Raw genomic sequence first — 18588 nt, 5'->3', positions numbered from 1 at the left:
CGAGTACGAGCTCCGCACACAGGGCTCAGCAGAAGCAGAGCGTTGCGACCCGAACTCCCCCTCAACGCGGGGACGAGGGGCAGCGCTCTCAGGCGAGGTCTTCGAGGGGCAGGGCTGATCTGAGGACAGTCCTGATCGCCAAGAAGGCCTCGTCTAAGCGTTCCTGACGCTAGAAGCATCAGGACGCTGAGGGTGGTTCCCCCCGTAGGGAAGCGGTGTTTACCCCTGCCAACGGTACCCGTTTTCCTGCGGCGCCCTCTGGGGGCCGCGCTGCCAACCCCGCCGCATTGCCGGGGCACAATCGGTCTCCGCGGGCCACCCGAGGGTGCATCCCGAGCAGTCAAGTCAGTTGTTCCCTGCCGGTTCGCCGCTTCAGGGCGCTGTGCTTGCTGTTCAAAGTACACCAGAGGCCAGCCTCGAGAGGCTGGTTCCCTTAGTAGATTTTCTAGACGAGTGGAAATGTCTGTCAAATATATCTCGTTGGGTCCTGCAGATAGTCGAAAGGGGGTACGCCATTCAATTCCAGAGGCGGCCACCTCCTTTCAGCGGTGTCCTACCCACAGAGGTGGGCCCGGAGCAGGCTCTGGTAATGGCACAGGAAGTAGAGACACTCCTGCGAAAGGGGGCTATAGAGAGGGTTCCTCCTCCCGACAGGGAGTCTGGGTTTTACAGCCGTTACTTCATCGTGCCGAAGAAGGATGGGGGCTTGCGCCCGATATTAGATCTGCGCCTATTAAATCGCTCAGTGGCCAAGCTCAAGTTCAAGATGTTCACACTCAGACAGATTGTATCGCAGATCAAATCGGAGGATTGGTTTGTCACCATACACCTCAAAGATGCGTATTTTCATGTCTCTATCCTTCCACATCAAAGGAAGTTTCTGAGGTTTGCCTTCGGGGGTGAGGCATACCAATATCGAGTACTTCCCTTCGGTCTAGCACTGTCACCTCGCACATTCACCAAGTGTGTGGATGCAGCTCTGGCGCCGTTGCGTCTGCAGGGCATCCGCATACTGAATTACATTGACGACTGGCTGATCCTAGCTCATACCGAACAGATGGCAGTTCAGCATCGAGATGCTGTTCTCGCACACATGTCGAAATTGTGGTTAAGGCTGAACGCCAAGAAGAGTGTGCTTTCTCCGGCTCAGAGAACCACTTTTCTAGGCGTGAACTGGGATTCGGTAATTATGCGGGCGCAATTATCGCCAACACGCATAGCATCGATCCTGGCAGCAGTCAAAGAACCGAAGCTAGACTGGGCCGTCACTGTAAAGCAGTTCCAGAAACTGTTTGGTCTCATGGCGGCAGCGTCCAACGTGATACCCTTTGGCCTGCTGAACATGAGGCCACTACAGTGGTGGCTCAGAACAAAAGGGTTCTCCCCGAGGGGAAACCCGCTCCGCACGATCAAAGTCACGCGGCGATGCCTACGTGCTCTGGTCATGTGGAAAAACCCTGGGTTTCTGTCCCAGGGGCCCGTGTTGGGGGCTCATGTTCGTCACGTAATGCTAACGACAGACGCCTCCCTTACGGGTTGGGGTGCGACCATGAGTGGCCGTTCATCCCAGGGTCTATGGCAGGAACACCAGCAGCATTGGCACATAAATCGGCTAGAGATGCTCGCTGTGTTTCTTGCATTGAAACAGTTTCTGCCCGACCTCAGGGGCCATCATGTATTAGTCAGGACAGACAACACATCGGTGTTCGCCTATATAAATCATCAGGGGGGTCTGAGGTCCTGTCCTTTATACAAATTGGCACGTCAGATCCTCCTGTGGGCCCAAGGGAAACTGCTGTCCATCAGAGCAGTTTATATCCCAGGGGTCCTAAATCAGGTAGCGGACATCCTGTCGAGACAGGGGCCAAGGCTCCGGGGAATGGAGAATCCACGACGAGGTGGTGGAGCTCCTATGGCAAAAGTATGGGAAAGCAGAGATAGACCTGTTTGCTTCGGCAGAGAATTCTCACTGTCCTCAGTGGTTCTCTCTGTCACATCCAGCCCCGCTGGGGTTGGATGCCATGGTACAGGAGTGGCCGAGGCTGCCCCTGTACGCATTTCCCCCGATTGTCTTGCTTCCAGGAGTTCTGGAGAGGGTACGCCGGGACGGGGCCCAGGTACTTCTAGTGGCTCCGTTCTGGCCGACCAGAGTATAGTTTTCGGACCTGATATCTCTCCTGGAAGGCTCTCCGATGGAGATTCCGACCAGGAGGGATCTGCTCTCTTAGGCGGGCGGGAGATTCCTGCACCCACGCCTAGAGTTGTGGAAACTGTGGGCCTGGCCTCTGAGGGGGCCAGGCTCATAGAGGAAAGTCTCTCGGCCGAGGTCGTGGAGACCATCCTTCACTCCAGAGCTCAGTCCACGAGGAAGCTGTACGCTCTGAAATGGAAACTTTTCTCAGCATGGTGCAGAGAACGCCAGTGGGACCCAGTTAACTGCCAAGTTGGTACAGTGCTGGAGTTCCTGCAGGCAAGGTTCTCGGCAGGGTTGACCCCCCTCCACAATAAAGGTGTACGTGGCGGCCCTGGCTGCCTTCCACGTCCCTTTGGGTGGAGTGTCTTTGGGAAGACACCCTCTAATTACATGTTTCCTCCGTGGTAAGGTTGAGGCCGGCTGTGCACTCGAGGGTCCCGGCATGGGACTTGGCCATTGTGTTAAGGGGCCTATCTGAGCCTCCGTTTGAACCTTTAGAGGAGGTTTCAGAGAAGTTCCTCACCCTAAAAACCATCTTTCTTTTGGCCATTTCATCTCTCACAAGAATAGGAGCTATTCAGTCCCTGTCAGTAGGGCCCTCATGCCTAGAGTTTGCGCCTGGTATGGTAAAGGCTTTTCTGCATCCCAGATCAGGTTATATCCCCAAGGTTCCTACGAGCCCACGGGGCCCCATCACTCTACAAGCCTTCTGTCCTCCTCCATTTTTGACGTCATACCAGGAAAGATTAAGGGCGTTAGAAGGGTTAGGGCGTTAGACGCATACGTCCACAGAGCTGCCCTGTGGAGAAAGACTGATCAACTTTTTGTCTGTTTCGGAGCCCAGAAAAAGGGGGCTCCAGTGTCTAAGCAGAGAATGAGCAAGTGGGTGATTGAGGCCATCTCACTTGCTTATGAGGCGGTCGGGCAGCCGTCTTCACTGGCTGTCCGGGCGCACTCTACCAGGGGTATGGCTGCTTCTAAAGCACTTTTGTCGGGGGCTTCCCTCCAAGATATCTGTAATGCGGCAGGCTGGTCTTCGCCGCTAACTTTCGTCAGATTCTACGAGTTAGATTTGGCATCTACTGTTGGGGCGCAGGTGCTTTCGTAATCGTGTGCGCTACGGCTTCACACATACGAGGCACTTGGTCCTATGGCGATGTGGGTATAAGCGTTCTCACAGCATTGACGCAGCTCGAGTTCCCCGAAAGGGAACGTCTCAGATACGTATGTAACCCTAGTTCCCTGAGGAAACGAGACGCTGCGTCGCCCAGCCATACTCCCGGCGTGCCCGTGATCACTTACTTCAGGCTTTATCAGAAGCTAGTTCCTGTTTGTTTTCACGGACGCTTTATAGCTTCCGGTCGATGACGTCATCACGCCAACGATCGATCGATCTTCCGATGGAATGGTTCTACACGCACTTCACAACGCATTAACGCAGAAGCGTTCTCACAGCGTTTCGACGCAGCGTCTCGTTCCCTCAGGGAACTAGGGTTACATACATAACCGAAACGTTTTCCTTTGTTAGTCATTTCATCTGCGTCTTTGAATCTGGATTTCTACCCAATACAAATCAGACACAAATATTAAGTAGTGCAATAAGATTACAGTTTGATGAATGAACAATGATTGCCGTGTCTATGCCACGCTGTTTTTCGCGTGCATATGATACGCACTTTATGGCGTATTATACATACGAACCCCCCACACCACCACCCTAAACCTACCCAAGAGCGTGTCATATACACGCCATAAAGTGCGTATCATATGTACGCGAAAAACAGCTTATCATATGCAGACCAAAATGAGTTTTGGTGAATACATTCCACAACATTGCACACTCATACTCTTGATACGCATTTACAGGGAAGCACTGTGCATAGCTCTTCTGTAAAACTCCTAAGCAGCTCTTCAAGCAGCATAACTACTGAATGTGTTCTTCAAGACATAAATACACAATTATACAGTAAAAATACAGATTAATATAGGTGTGGGACACTTACTTTTCTGTGTTTCTCTGATCCCTGTTCTGGTGTTTTCTCTGTTCTCTCTGATGCGGTGTTAACTCCGCGTGCACCGCATCTCGAGCCTCAGCCTTGTCTGAGAGAAAGGTTTAGGCGCGTTATTTAAGTGTCAAGTTATATCGTTAACGTATAAAACAATATGTCATAAAAAAAACATGTTGCAAATTAACGTTAGGCTAAAAACACTTACTTTCTGTGTTTCCCTTATACAAGCAACCCTCCTCGTCATCTGCTCCATATCGCGAGTAAAAAGAAGATGTTGCATGTGAGAAAAGTTGTCTCGTTTAAGCACGCAGAGCATTTAAATATCACTTTAAATCAATATGTTATAAAATACATATTGTAAATTAGGTAAAACACTTACTTGCGGCGTTTCCCTGTTAAAAAGCAACAGCCCCAGGTCTGCTCCGAATCACGCATCAACGAAAATGCCTCTATAAGAGCTGTTTAGCTGTGCACTGCACATAAATAGTTATAAAACAATAATGATTCAATTACATTAACATTTATGCATTTGGCAGACGCTTTTATCCAAAGCGACTTACATTGCATTCAAGGTACACATTTTTTTACATTATGGTCAGTTCTTGCTCTCCCTGGGAATCGAACCCATGACCTTGGCATTGCTAGCGCCACGCTCTACTGGTTGAGCTACAGGAAAGCGATGTAAATACCAGGATAAAACACACAATATCAGCGTTATCCCTCCTTGTATATTCCGCATCTCGAGTCAAAAAAAAATGGCGTCTGTGAGAAAAGTTTAAACTTGATTTGCCGAAATGTCCCGGATGTAATTTTACTCTCTCTCAGTGTTGAGATTTAACTCTACTGATGTTCACCAGTCAGAGAGTGCGGTTTATACTAGCAGTTTTAATTCAACACCAGAAATGTAACACTTTACTCTTAGAGTCCTTAACACCAGGATTTCAACACTGGAGATTTTGCTGTGTATTCTGTATGACAAAATATTTTGCAAACGTGATAATATGTCAATATTTCTCCAAATGTGAGCACTTTTTAACTAAGAGCTAAACTGAAAGCTGTTCTTTGTGATCTGCGTGAACACAGCTGAGCTGCTGCAGACGAGAGAGATTTAACGTGCGTGTGATATTCCATTCAAAATATCGTTCATAACAGATTGATTATAATGCACTCCCAACATAAATTAAGAAATTAATGTCACTGCAACCCAGTTTTACCATAAACAGTGTTCAAATATCGAAGCTGGAGTTTTTAATCTGTCTGATGATACTGAGTTTGTCCAGATAAAATAAAAGTGTGATGTTTTAACGAGCAGTGAATGTTGAACTATGGTAATCTGAGGCCATCTGATCTTTGAAAGGGTTAAGTAACAGAGGTGGTTGATAATCAGTTTCATCTGCTTTATTTTTAATGAAATTAACAACAGGTGCACTAGATGGGCAACAGTGAGACGACCCCCAAAACAGGAATGATTTTACAGGTGGAGGCATTGTCTCCCCTACTAATCTTTTCTGACTGGTTTTCACCAGTTTTGCATTTGGCTAGGTTCAGTGCCACTACTGGTAGCATGAGGCGATACCTGGACCCTAAAGAGGTTGCACAGGCAGTCCAACTCCTCCAGGATGGCTCATCAATATGTACCATTGCCAGAAGGTTTGCTGTGTCTCCCAGCACAGACACAAGAGCATGGAAGAGATTCCAGGAGACAGACAGTTACTCTAGGAGAGCTGGACAGGGCCGTACAATGTCCTTAACCCATCAACTGGACCGGTATCTGCTACTTTGTGCGAGGAGGAACATGATGAGCACTGCCAGAGCCCTACAAAATTACCTCCAGCAGGCCACTGGTGTGAATGTCTCTGACCAAACAATCAGAAACAGACTTCATGAGGGTGGCCTGAGGCCCCGAAGTCCTCTAGTGGGCCCTGTGCACAGTCCCTGGCACCATGGAGCTCGATTGGCATTTCCCATTGAACAACAGAATTGGCAGGTCTGCCACTGGTGCCCTGTGGTTTTCACAAATGAAAGCAGGTTCACCCTGAGTACATGTGACAGATGTGAAAGGGTCTGGAGAAGCCATGGAGAACGTCATGCTGCCTGTAACATTGTTCAGCATGACCGGTTTGGTGGTGGGTCAGTGATTGTCTGGGGAGGCATATCCATGGCGAGATGCACAGACATCTACAAGCTAGACAATGGCATTAGGCCACTACTGAAATTAGGTATGGGGATGGAATCATTCACCCATTGTCAGACCCTATGCTGGTGCAGTGGGTCCTGGGTTCCACCTGGTGCACAACAATGCCCAGCATTATGTGGAAAGAGTATGCAGGCATTTCATTGCATTACATTACATTACATTTACATTTATGCATTTGGCAGACGCTTTTATCCAAAGCGACTTACATTGCATTCAAGGTACACATTATACATTATTGTCAGTTCTTCATTGCAGCAAAATTTACAAGATTGCTACATAATTTTTTCACTTCGATTTTCGGGTTGTTTTTTATTTCAATCTTTGTAGGTTGATCATTTTCATTTCAATCAATCGATGTGGCATCCTTTTGTTCATAACACATTACCCAGTCCGTATTAGAATAGATATCCAGCATGATATTTTCCCCCATTGAGATATGATAAGTTTTCAAAGTGTTTTTTAAAGGTCCAATGGCATGGATTGTTTTAATATTTTATAATCTTTCATGATGTGTACTTACATTGTTAGCAGGGCTTGACATTAACTTTTTTGCTCACCAGCCACTGTGGCTAGTGGTTTTCCAAAGTTACTAGCCACTCAACATTTTCACTGGCCACAATTTTGCAGTTTGAAAATTACATTTTATATGATTAAAGTTGACTTTGGCATGCTTAAATTACTTGATTTTGAGTCGTTTTACTTGATTTTAAAGATTTAAAACCCTTTCAAACTTTCACATGCAGAGTGAGAGAGCCTACTCTACGTTAAATACTTCACTTCACTGCAAGCTATGCTACAGCAACTTGGCAAAAGTAGTTTACTACATCTAAGCTAGTTTTTATTTATTTAATTTTAAATTGAACCAACTTCATTCCAATCAATGTTATCTCAGTGATCAAGAAAATTCAATCAATCAACTTCAACTTTATTTATATAGCGCTTTTACAATCACGATTGTGTCAAAGCAGCTTCACGGTGTCAAACAGGATAATATTGCGACAAAATTAGATTTGGCTGTACAGTCGTACTGGAGAAAACAGTGATGTTATCAGCTTATTTTAATTTATCATATAGCGACAATGTTGGCAGATCAGTATTATAGTTTATAGAATTAAATAAGACCTAATTCATACATTTTATTTGTATAATAAGTTGAATAACTTTAATCATATTTTTAGTGTCCCCAACTGAGCAAGCCAAGCCAAAGGCGACAGTGGCAAGGAACCAAAACTCCATCAGGGCATGATGGAGAAAAATAAACCTTGGGAGAAACCAAACTCAGTCGGGGTGCCAGTTCTCCTCTGGCCTATTTACACACTGTGTAAGATTTTTATTCTGGCAACCTTACAGGTCAGAAATCATATTAGATTGGAATATTCAAAATTTCAGGGTATCACGGAAGAGACAGATTTATTTAGAAATAAATGATGGGATGGCGCATCGATTACACAAGAGTATGAATACATGAAAGATCGGAATTATTGCGCCGAAGACGGGTTTTGAGCATGACGTGCCAGTGAGGCAAATTCGGAGGAGACACCATTTGACACGGCTCAGCAGACACTCCAGGATGAGCTGGTCATGTCCAGGCCGGTCCACCATCCGATCCGGACAGGGCCCAGATCCGGGATAAACCTCGGGATAAACAGAGAGACTGACATTAGCGTAGATGCCACTCTTTTTATGATGTAACGAGTACATCAGGTGTTATGGGAAGTGTTCCTGGTTCCGGCTGACCTAGTTAATGCAGCCTAACAATCAGTCCATTGAATTGAATAATGAAAGTTAAAAATGTTCTATGTGTATGAAAAAATTCAAGCAGATAGACATGCATAATTTTTCAGTTATTCAAAAATTGTCGCAATCAATTTGGCAACAAAAACATGATCCATAATATTAAGGTGTTGAGAGTGTGTGTTTGCTCATCTGTATGTGTATGATATGTGTTTGCATTTATGCTCAATTTAGACTTGGGCACTTTTTGCAGGAAACTAAGTTAATTTACAACTCAACTCAGCTCAAAGTATGCTACAGTAGCAAAAGAATTAAGACCTGCTCCAAACAGTACCAGTACCAAAGTGCCAAAACAGTACCAAACTGGACCCCGATGCTTTTAATAAGAGGTGTTTATTCAAGCGACACAATAGATTCTTTTAAAACTTGAAGACGATTTCTCTTTGGTCACCGCACGGATGACGCGCGTGCAACAGCAAACTGAGTGTTCGGAAACAAATGTCAACTAGATAGTGCGCGTATCCAGTGCACGCGCCGAACCCGTCTTTCCGCGCTCATTGCCAAAGGAGTCCTTTGAAAGGCTTGCGCGCATCTCTGTGCGCGTCTGCGTGAGGCAGAAAGGAACATAGAAAGTGAAGTATATCCGCGACTTGGCAGTTGTGTTTCCAATTTGAGCTTGATCTTCAGAAACGATGCTGCTACTGCCCAACACTGACGAGGAGAACTGATTGCGCGTGGCCAGAGCTTCTGCACGCTTCCCGCCACAGCTGAAATCTACCCGCATTTGGCGTGTTGGCGGGTGTTAATGTCAAGCCCTGATTGTTAGTATGGTTTTTACATCAAAAAATGTCAAATTTAGAAATAAAAGGCATTTTTTTTCTATACTGATATTAGCCCTCTGGCTTGAATGCTCTGTTTCAAGGGTGTGTCTGCTGTGAGACAGCAGTGAAAACACCCACTGTTGTGATTGGCTGACATCTGCATTTGAAATGAGATTACGTGCGGAGGGGGCGTGGTTTAGTCAGGCGCGAGCAGCTGCAGCGCTTCCTGCCTGCCAGTCCAGGGAGGGAGAGCTGGGGAAAGATTGCTGAGAAAGTGTTATTGTACCGATTTGTTGAGAGAGCTGTGCGTGCGCAAATTTATTTTGTTTGTATCTAAGAGATCTGAATAAACACGAGTGAAGTTTGCAACATTATTTCTCTCACTAAATGCTTTCACCACAACTAACAACAAATACAAGTTCAAGTTCAAGTTCAAGAGTTTTATTTGTCACATACACAGTTATACAGAATACAACCGGCAGTGAAATGTAAACAGGTCCGCTCCATGGACAGCAAATAACAATTAACAAAAAAAAGCACAATAAATTATAAAATAGGAATAGGATAAAATAGGAATAGGATAAGGTGCTATATATATTCATATGTAGAATTATGAATAAATCAAGTAAAAGAAATAAGAGATGTGGATTAAAAAAAGTGAGATAAGTAAACTGGAGACTATAAAAATAAATACGTGGATAACAGAAGTGCAGGAGTGTAATGTGCAAACAGCATTATAATGAGTAGTTACATGGGACACAAGAATAAAGTGCAGTGCAATATCAGTATGTGAGTTTGTTAATAATGAGTGAGGTGAAGTCACATGTTGTTAAGTGACAGCGTTCAGGAGTCTGATGGCCTGTGGGAAGAAACTCCTCCTGAGTCTCTCAGTTTTGGCCATCAGGCTACGGAAGCGCTTACCAGAAGGCAGCCGGGTGAAGTGGGGGTTGGCCGGGTGATTAATGTCCTTGATGATTTTTGTAGCTCTGCCTCTGCATCGTTTGATGTAGATGTCCTGCAGAGACGGGAGAGCTGACCCTGAGATGCGCTCGGACAAGCGCACCACTCTTTGCAGGGCTTTGCAGTCGTGACTGGTGCTGTTACCATACCACGCTGTGATGCACTGAGTCAGTAAACTTTCTATCGCCCCTGAATAGAACGTTTTCAGGATAGCTGGTGAGACCCGGAATTTCCTTAGTTGGCGCAGGTGGTACAGTCTTTGCCTGGCCTTTTTCACCTGAGACTGGATATGTGCAGTCCAGGTCAGGTCCTCGGAGATGTTCACACCCAGGTATTTGAAGCTGCTCACTCTCTCTAGAGATCGACATCTCTACATAATACGACATCGACATGAATACAGTAAGAGCTTCTGTTGAGCTTAAAAGCATCATTCATTATAACGGCAGTTTGAACAAGTGTCCACTGCAGATATATGTGTGATTGACCGATCCGAACATTATAAAGTGTGTTCTTTGATTGCTCTCTGTAGTTTAATCATCTAAATAACAGATTTGTTTAATGCTGCTAACAGAAACAACGTGAAGTTGATCGTTTTAGTCACTGGCTTGATTTACTGATAAATCAAGACGGCCAGTGGCAGGACTGACAGGATTAAACAATTTAGAAAGAAAGTCTGTGTGAACTTGAATGATTATCTACACATTACTGATCCTAGATATTGCATTAATAAACACTTTTAGTCACTCTTTGTGGTGGTGCTGTCTAATCCATATGGTAAAGCCTGTGCTGACATCGCGACTGATAAACTGAATCTATTCTCTAATTATCTGGGTGGGCAAAGCAGAGGAAGGGGAGGAAAACCTTTCGTGGTATGACATCAAAACAGGAGAACTTAAGATCAGCTCGTCTGAGCTCTCATTCCCTTAAAGGCAGAGAAAGACAGCCAGGACTCGGTTTACGCACCAATCAACATATCTAGCCATTTGGGGACAATATTCAGGCTAGGGGAACTCATATTAATGTTGAAAAACCACAAAAAAAAAATAATTTCATGCCATGGGCATTAAAACACTTTTTTTTTTCTTTTTTTTTTTTTACAGTGTAAGATGAGAGTGAAACGGAATGAAGCCCACAGCAATGAGCATGTGCACGCCACTATTCCCAGACAGCCGCTGAAGACAAGCTGTGTTGAGCAGTTGCAATTGAAATGATTCATCATCCTTGACCTGCAAGACATTTTGCTGCCAAGAACAATATTTTATGAAACCAACCTTTGAGGGGTTTCCATCATAGGATCATTTTAATTAATTGTTTTAACTCATGTTTAATTTAAATTAATTAATTAATTGTAAACATCCCAATCAATCCAGGGGTCAGAAAGTAAAAGTCCTGCCACATGTTTATTCCACTCATGAACTCAGTCAGCTGATTTCACTATTTAATTCTACCACCTGGCTGAAATACTGAGCTACTTAGCAAACCCCAGGTGTTTGGAACAAAATACAGAGCAGAACTTTATTTCTGAACCTGGACTGACACTGGCTGAAAAAAATAAAAAATAAAAAATAAATACATACACAGATAGGTATAAATACACAGCCTTAGATGAAATAACCTGAAGATCAGATCAGATGATGATTAAACAACTCCACAAACAGCATTTCAGCTTCACACATTACTGACCCAATTTACTTTATTTCTGTCAGAGGTCTACGGAGGCTCTTACTGTGAATTAACAAAGGTTTAATTCTAATGCATTTCTGTTGTGTGCGCTGGGAAGAAAGAACAGCAAGATCCAATAGCGAAATTGGGGGGTGAACAGGAGCTGGCGGATTCATGCGGGACTGAAAAAACGGTTTTAATTTGGAGACATGAAAGGTGGGATGAATCCTCCTGTAGGCTGGAAGTAGTTTGAGGAACACTGTCACTGGGCTAATGATCTTAGTGACAGGAAACGGGCCAATCTATTTGGGAGCGAGCTTATTACTTACGGAACGCAACGGAATGTTCTTGGTAGAAAGCCACACTTTTTGACCCACAACGTAAACGGGAGGCTTAGACCGGTGGCGATCGGTTGGGGCTTTGGTGCGTCTACCTACGTGGAGTAGAGTCTCACGGGCTCTATTCAATGTGTGACGACACCTCTGGACGAAGGCGTGTGTGGAGGGGACCGCGACTTCGGATTCCAGACTGGGAAAAATAGGTGGCTGGTATCCTAAACTACACTTAAACGGAGAGAGGCCCGTGGCTGACACTGGTAACGAGTTGTGAGCGTAATCAACCCAAGAAATCAGTTGGCTCCAAGAGGAACGGTTCTTGGCAGCAATACATCGTAACACTCGCTCAAGATCTTGGTTGGCTTGTTCAGTTTGACCATTGCTCTGGGGATGGAAACCCGAAGACAGACTAACTGTCACCCCCAGTAATTTACAGAATTCACACCAAAATTTGGATATAAATTGGGGCCCCCTGTCAGAAACCACGTCTGTCGGAAGGCCATGTAAGCGAAAGACGTGGTCCACGACAGCCACCGCTGTCTCCTGGGCGGAAGGTAATTTAGGCAAGGGAATAAAATGAACCATTTTCGAGAACCGGTCCACGACGGTCAAAACGACCATCTTGCCCTGGGAGGGCGGTAACAAAATCTAGAGCGATATGGGACCAGGGTCTCGAAGATACAGACAGCGGTTGGAGTAACCCATCTGGGGAGCCCAGAACCGTTGCTGTACCAAAAATTTGGTTCTATTAACTCCCGGATGGCAAGCTACATTGGAGCTATGACCCCATCGAATTACATCAGAGCGAACTCCCTCAGGCACAAATAAACAATTCGGTGGGCCACCGGGCGGAGAAGGGTTACCCCTTCTAAGGCCGATTTGACCTTCGATTCGACCTCCCATGTGAGTGACGAGACGATAAGTCTCTTTGGAAAAATGCACTCGGGAGTAGACGGGCGTTCGGAGTGGTCAAAAACGCGAGCTAAAGCATCGGGTTTGATGTTTTTAGAACCCGGGCGGTACGATAGAGTAAAATCAAAACGTCCGAAAAAAAGAGCCCACCGAGTCTTTTGGCAGATCTGATATATTCCAGATTCTTATGGTCAGTCCAAACGATAAAAGGAACCCCGCTCCCTCTAACCAATGACGCCATTCCTCCAATCCAAGCTTAACTGCCAACAGTTCCCTGTTACCAACGTCGTAATTACATTCGGCTGGCAACAAACGGTGAGACAAAAACGCGCACGGATGCATCTTGTCGTCCGAGGGAGAGTGCTGGGAAAGAACCGCTCCTACCCCAACCTCTGAAGCGTCCACCTCCACCACAAACTGACGTGATGGATCAGGAACGGTTCTTGGCAGCAATACATCGTAACACTCACTCAAGATCTTGGTTGGCTTGTTCAGTTTGACCATTGCTCTGGGGATGGAAACCCGAAGACAGACTAACTGTCACCCCCAGTAATTTACAGAATTCACGCCAAAATTTGGATACAAATTGGGGCCCCCTGTCGGAAACCACGTCTGTCGGAAGGCCATGTAAGCGAAAGACGTGGTCCACGACAGCCACCGCTGTCTCCTTGGCGGAAGGTAATTTAGGCAAGGGAATAAAATGAACCATTTTCGAGAACCGGTCCACGACGGTCAAAACGACCATCTTGCCCTGGGAGGGCGGTAACAAAATCTAGAGCGATATGGGACCAGGGTCTCGAAGGAACAGAGAGCGGTTGGAGTAACCCATCTGGGGAGCCCAGAACCGTTGCTGTACCAAAAATGTAGTTCTATTAACTCCCGGATGGCAAGCTACATTGGAGCTATGACCCCATCGAATTACATCAGACCGAACTCCCTCAGGCACAAATAAAGGATTCGGTGGGCCACCGGGCGGAGAAGGGTTACCCCTTCTAAGGCCGATTTGACCTTCGATTCGACCTCCCATGTGAGTGACGAGACGATAAGTCTCTTTGGAAAAATGCACTCGGGAGTAGACGGGCGTTCGGAGTGGTCAAAAACGCGAGCTAAAGCATCGGGTTTGATGTTTTTAGAACCCGGGCTGTACGATAGAGTAAAATCAAAACGTCCGAAAAAAAGAGCCCACCGAGTCTTTTGGCAGATCTGATATATTCCAGATTCTTATGGTCAGTCCAAACGATAAAAGGAACCCCGCTCCCTCTAACCAATGACGCCATTCCTCCAATCCAAGCTTAACTGCCAACAGTTCCCTGTTACCAACGTCGTAATTACATTCGGCTGGCGACAAACGGTGAGACAAAAACGCGCACGGATGCATCTTGTCGTCCAAGGGAGAGTGCTGGGAAAGAACCGCTCCTACCCCAACCTCTGAAGCGTCCACCTCCACCACAAACTGACGTGATGGATCAGGGGCGATGAGAATGGGAGCCGAAACAAAGTGGCTCTTGAGGTTGGTAAAGGCAGTTTCGGCTGCACCAGACCACCTGAACGTCACTTTGGGGGATGGTCAACTCTGTCAGAGGCGTGGCTAGTTGGCTGAAATTACGAATAAAACGTCGATAAAAATTGGCGAACCCCAGAAACCTCTGCAGGGCCTTGCGGGAATCTGGGGTTGGCCAATCTATCACAGCCTTAACCTTGTCGGGATCCATGCGCATTCCCTCGGATGAGACGATGTGTCCAAGGAACGGAACAGACTGTGCATGGAAAGCGCATTTCTTTGCCTTGTCAAAAAGCCCTTTGATTGCCCTTGATGCCCAAAGTGCCCTTTTTGTCAAGGCAAAAAAAACAAAAAACGATTTTATATATATATATATATATATATATATATATATATATATATAATCAAAGGCCCTTTTGTGAAGGCCTGCCCAATCGAACTATTAGTAAAATTAAGTAAATTAAACAATATTTACTTAATTTTTTTGCCTTGACAAATATATATATGCCTTTGATTATATATATATATATATATATATATATATATATATATATATATATATAATCAAAGGCCCTTTTGTGAAGGCCTGCCCAATCGAACTATTAGTAAAATTAAATTATTAGTAAATTAAACAATACAATGAATCACATGATGATGACCTTTCACCGGACGGCCTCATCTCTCCCGCCGCTCGCGCGCACCAGTGGAGAGTGGACTGATAAGCGGATTCTTCAATACAGCGGTAACGTTAAGTGTTGTTCTCAGCGAAGTGTTTGTTTAGTTAGTTATTATTTGTTATCATTTTACAAGAACGCCTGGAGAGAGCATGGAGCTGTTGTTTATATTGCTGTTTCCTGTATGTGTATTGTAGAAGTAACATTAACGTTAGTTTGCTGTTTGAGGGAGAAAAGTTTCACGGGCGTAGAGTTACACACAGTCTTGTCTCTGTTATTTTACTAAAAACTATTTATACTTTAACCTATTATTTTTATTCTAGTATTTATTTAAAAACACTGGTAAAGTCTTATACTGATTTTTCATCCTCTGAATATTTGTTTTTTATTATCATTAAAAATATAAAGTTAACGTTAGATAAATTTAGAACAGGTTTTAATCATGTTCTTGTCAATAATGTTCATCACAGAGAAAAGTGTAGCTTTAATGATAATTCAGAAAGGTTTTGATAATGATAATTCTATTACGTTTTCTGTCTAAAAGGCCACCAGTAAATATAACATTTATTATAATGGGTTTATATAAAGATTGTTTTAAGTTCACTTAAATTAAGTGTTTTTTTAAAGCCTAATAAATATTGAAATTGGTAGCTTTCATTCATACTGTAATGCAATGTCATAATGTTTCATAGAGACATTAGTATCAGTGACACTGGCCTTCATTCATAAAAAGATGCCAATACAACACATATTTACAATATGTTGTCTTTAAATTGTTTCTACATTAATTTGGAGAGTAACTGAAATGATTAAAATATCAAAATATTACAAACGCCCATGTTTTTAAATCATGATTTATCTTGATTAATTACAGAAAAAAATGTTATTAATTAGTTAATTTGTTTAAATCGATTCCCAGCACTAATTTTAATATGAATTTATTTTTTATTTTTTTTTCTGTAACAGTAGTGTTTACAACAGCAAAACCACTATAGCCTCTAAACTCAATAATATATCTCTGGAAATAATACTTTAAAATGTATTATTAAAAATATCGATGTCAATATAAAATGAACCTGACCTAACATCAAAGTGCAGAGTACATGAGATATGGCCCTAGTAGATTTCAGGAAAAGGTATGAAAATACTCAGATTATTTTTATGCATGTTTATGACAACTGTCATTAAGTGTCGTTCGCTCAATTATGTCATTTTTAATGCAAAGATGACATTATGTGAGATGTGTTTGTTATGAAAACTTTACATTTTAAAGTTTGTCACTATCATTAACAAAGACATCTCACATAATGTCATCTTTGCATTAAAAATGACATAATTGAGCGAACGACACTTAATGACAGTTGTCATAAACATGCATAAAAACTCCTTCATATTCATGACGTGTCATCATGTCATGATTATGAATGTGTCATGTCAGTCTGATGCACACCCCTTCAAGTAAAGTGTTAGCGCTTGTTTTAATGTCTATAGTCTCAGATATACTCCAGCAGTATCAGCAGCAACAACAACAACAAAGGCAGCAAACACACTAAAGGATTTATTTAGGAATTTAAGATTTTACCAGAAAAGGTTTTAGAATTGATGTTAAAAATCTTGTATAATATTGCTTTTTTTTTTTTTGCTTTGTTTTTATTTGTATTGCATACATTTAACTCTTGTATATTTGTAATTCAGTTTTTGCCATGAAAATAGCCACAGATACTGACCTGACGTTAAATAAAACTATTCAGTACTGTATGTAACAGGCCACGTTGATTTTGAATAATGACCATGTCCTACCTACAGTTTACTATAACAGCTGTTCTTTACTATTCTGTATAACAGAATAATAAGTATAACAGTTTCTAATCCCAGAAATATTAATAGGTGGAAAAAGGTGGTTTTATTTTATTTTTTTACTTTTAAAATATTTTTTTAACTTTTGACCTTTTAAAGGTTTCTTATCAAAACTGCATCACAGCATTTGCTGCCATATCAATACAGAAACATCTGTATTGAAACGCGTATCAGAAATCAGGAATGTCAATAAATTGCTGTATTGATATTTTGAGCACAGCCCGATTTAAAGCCTTGTTCCATGTGCCCCTTTTATACTTTGAGCACCTGCCCCTCCAACGGTCTCTGCACGGCCCTGTCGCAAAGAACAGCTTTCAGTTTAGCTCTCAGTTCAAAAGTGCTTATATTGGGAGAAATATTGACATATCACATGTTTGCAAAATATTTCTTCATACAGAATACCATTTCTATTCATTTCTCACCAAATGATTCGATATAAAAGAGTTAAAACATGCGCAGACCTCTCTCTGTGTCTCTTCTTAATGATATGCATCAGATATGACTCAGCAGGCGTTGATTCTCCCTCTGATCTGTCATTCATTTTACTGCTGAACACCGCCCTCTGCATGACGCGCTCCTCCTGTCTCGGACACTTCCTTATTCTGGCTCTCCTTGAAGAACGAGTCTACATTTCTACGCAGTGAACTAAGAAGCTAATGAACACGATATGGAATAAGGTTTTTGTCATGTGATTTTGGCTATTTTATATCAATAATGGACTTTTACATTATGACTGCTAACAGGTGTAGCGATTAGCTCCATATAAAATGATAAATATAACATGTTTTACCATCACCATTTGAATGAAAATCCCATTATATCGTGACAGGAAACTAATAAAAACACTTCTGTCAGGTCTATTAAGTCAAGAACAATTAAAATGATTTAGGAATTTGATATAAATTGCAATTCAAGTTGATAATTCTGAATGAATGTTTTGGCGGTATGGCTCTGTTCAGGGAGTCCTCTGACCTTTCATGAGCACCATGAAATAGCAGAGAGTCAGAGGACAGCAGCAGCATTAGGGAACGCTCACACAATTTAGGGCTGTGAGAGCTGAACTATTCCCCCTATGAACAGAGCAGCAACGATGACAAAGTAAAATGCCACATTATACACGACATGGAGGAGCTGGGGAGGTGGTGGGCAGCAAAGAACTAACAACAGCAGTTTAGGAGCAAACTGAATCTGTTTGAAGATGCGCGCTGTTTATATCAAGCCATTAGCAGCAAGGGGAGTTTGAACAGCTGATGCACTGATGCAGCTCAGCTGAGCAGAACCAGCTGATGAGACCAAATAGCGTTAGCAGTGTCTTGACTACCTAACCTGCCAGAACTGACGCTTACGCTCAATTCAATGGTGGTCTAAAGTGAAATAAAGAATTAAGGTGTAATTTTAATGTTTTAAATTGTGTTATGTAGCTTCATGCTAACTGAATCTCTAATGCACCTGTTGCAATAAGAGCTTTGTCTATTTATGTTACAATAATTCACAGAATGTGCTTACAGTTTTGTTTTCTTTTCTTTTAGAAAGACTCTAGATAATTGTAGCTTACTGAATGATACTGTGCTGATAATGGGCCATTTAGGCAGGCATACATGTTATAATGGTTTTGAATAATGGCTGTTACAAAACAAAAGATTCATAACAAAAGAATGATGAGGATTACGTCTCAGACATTCAAAAGTGTGAAACGATCGCTTAGTGAGCACATTGTAGTATTAATTGAGCT

Source organism: Pseudorasbora parva, chromosome 2, assembly GCF_024679245.1.
Source record: "Pseudorasbora parva isolate DD20220531a chromosome 2, ASM2467924v1, whole genome shotgun sequence".
NCBI classification, from domain to species: Eukaryota; Metazoa; Chordata; class Actinopteri; order Cypriniformes; family Gobionidae; genus Pseudorasbora; species Pseudorasbora parva.
This window is presented reverse-complemented; position numbering follows the sequence as displayed.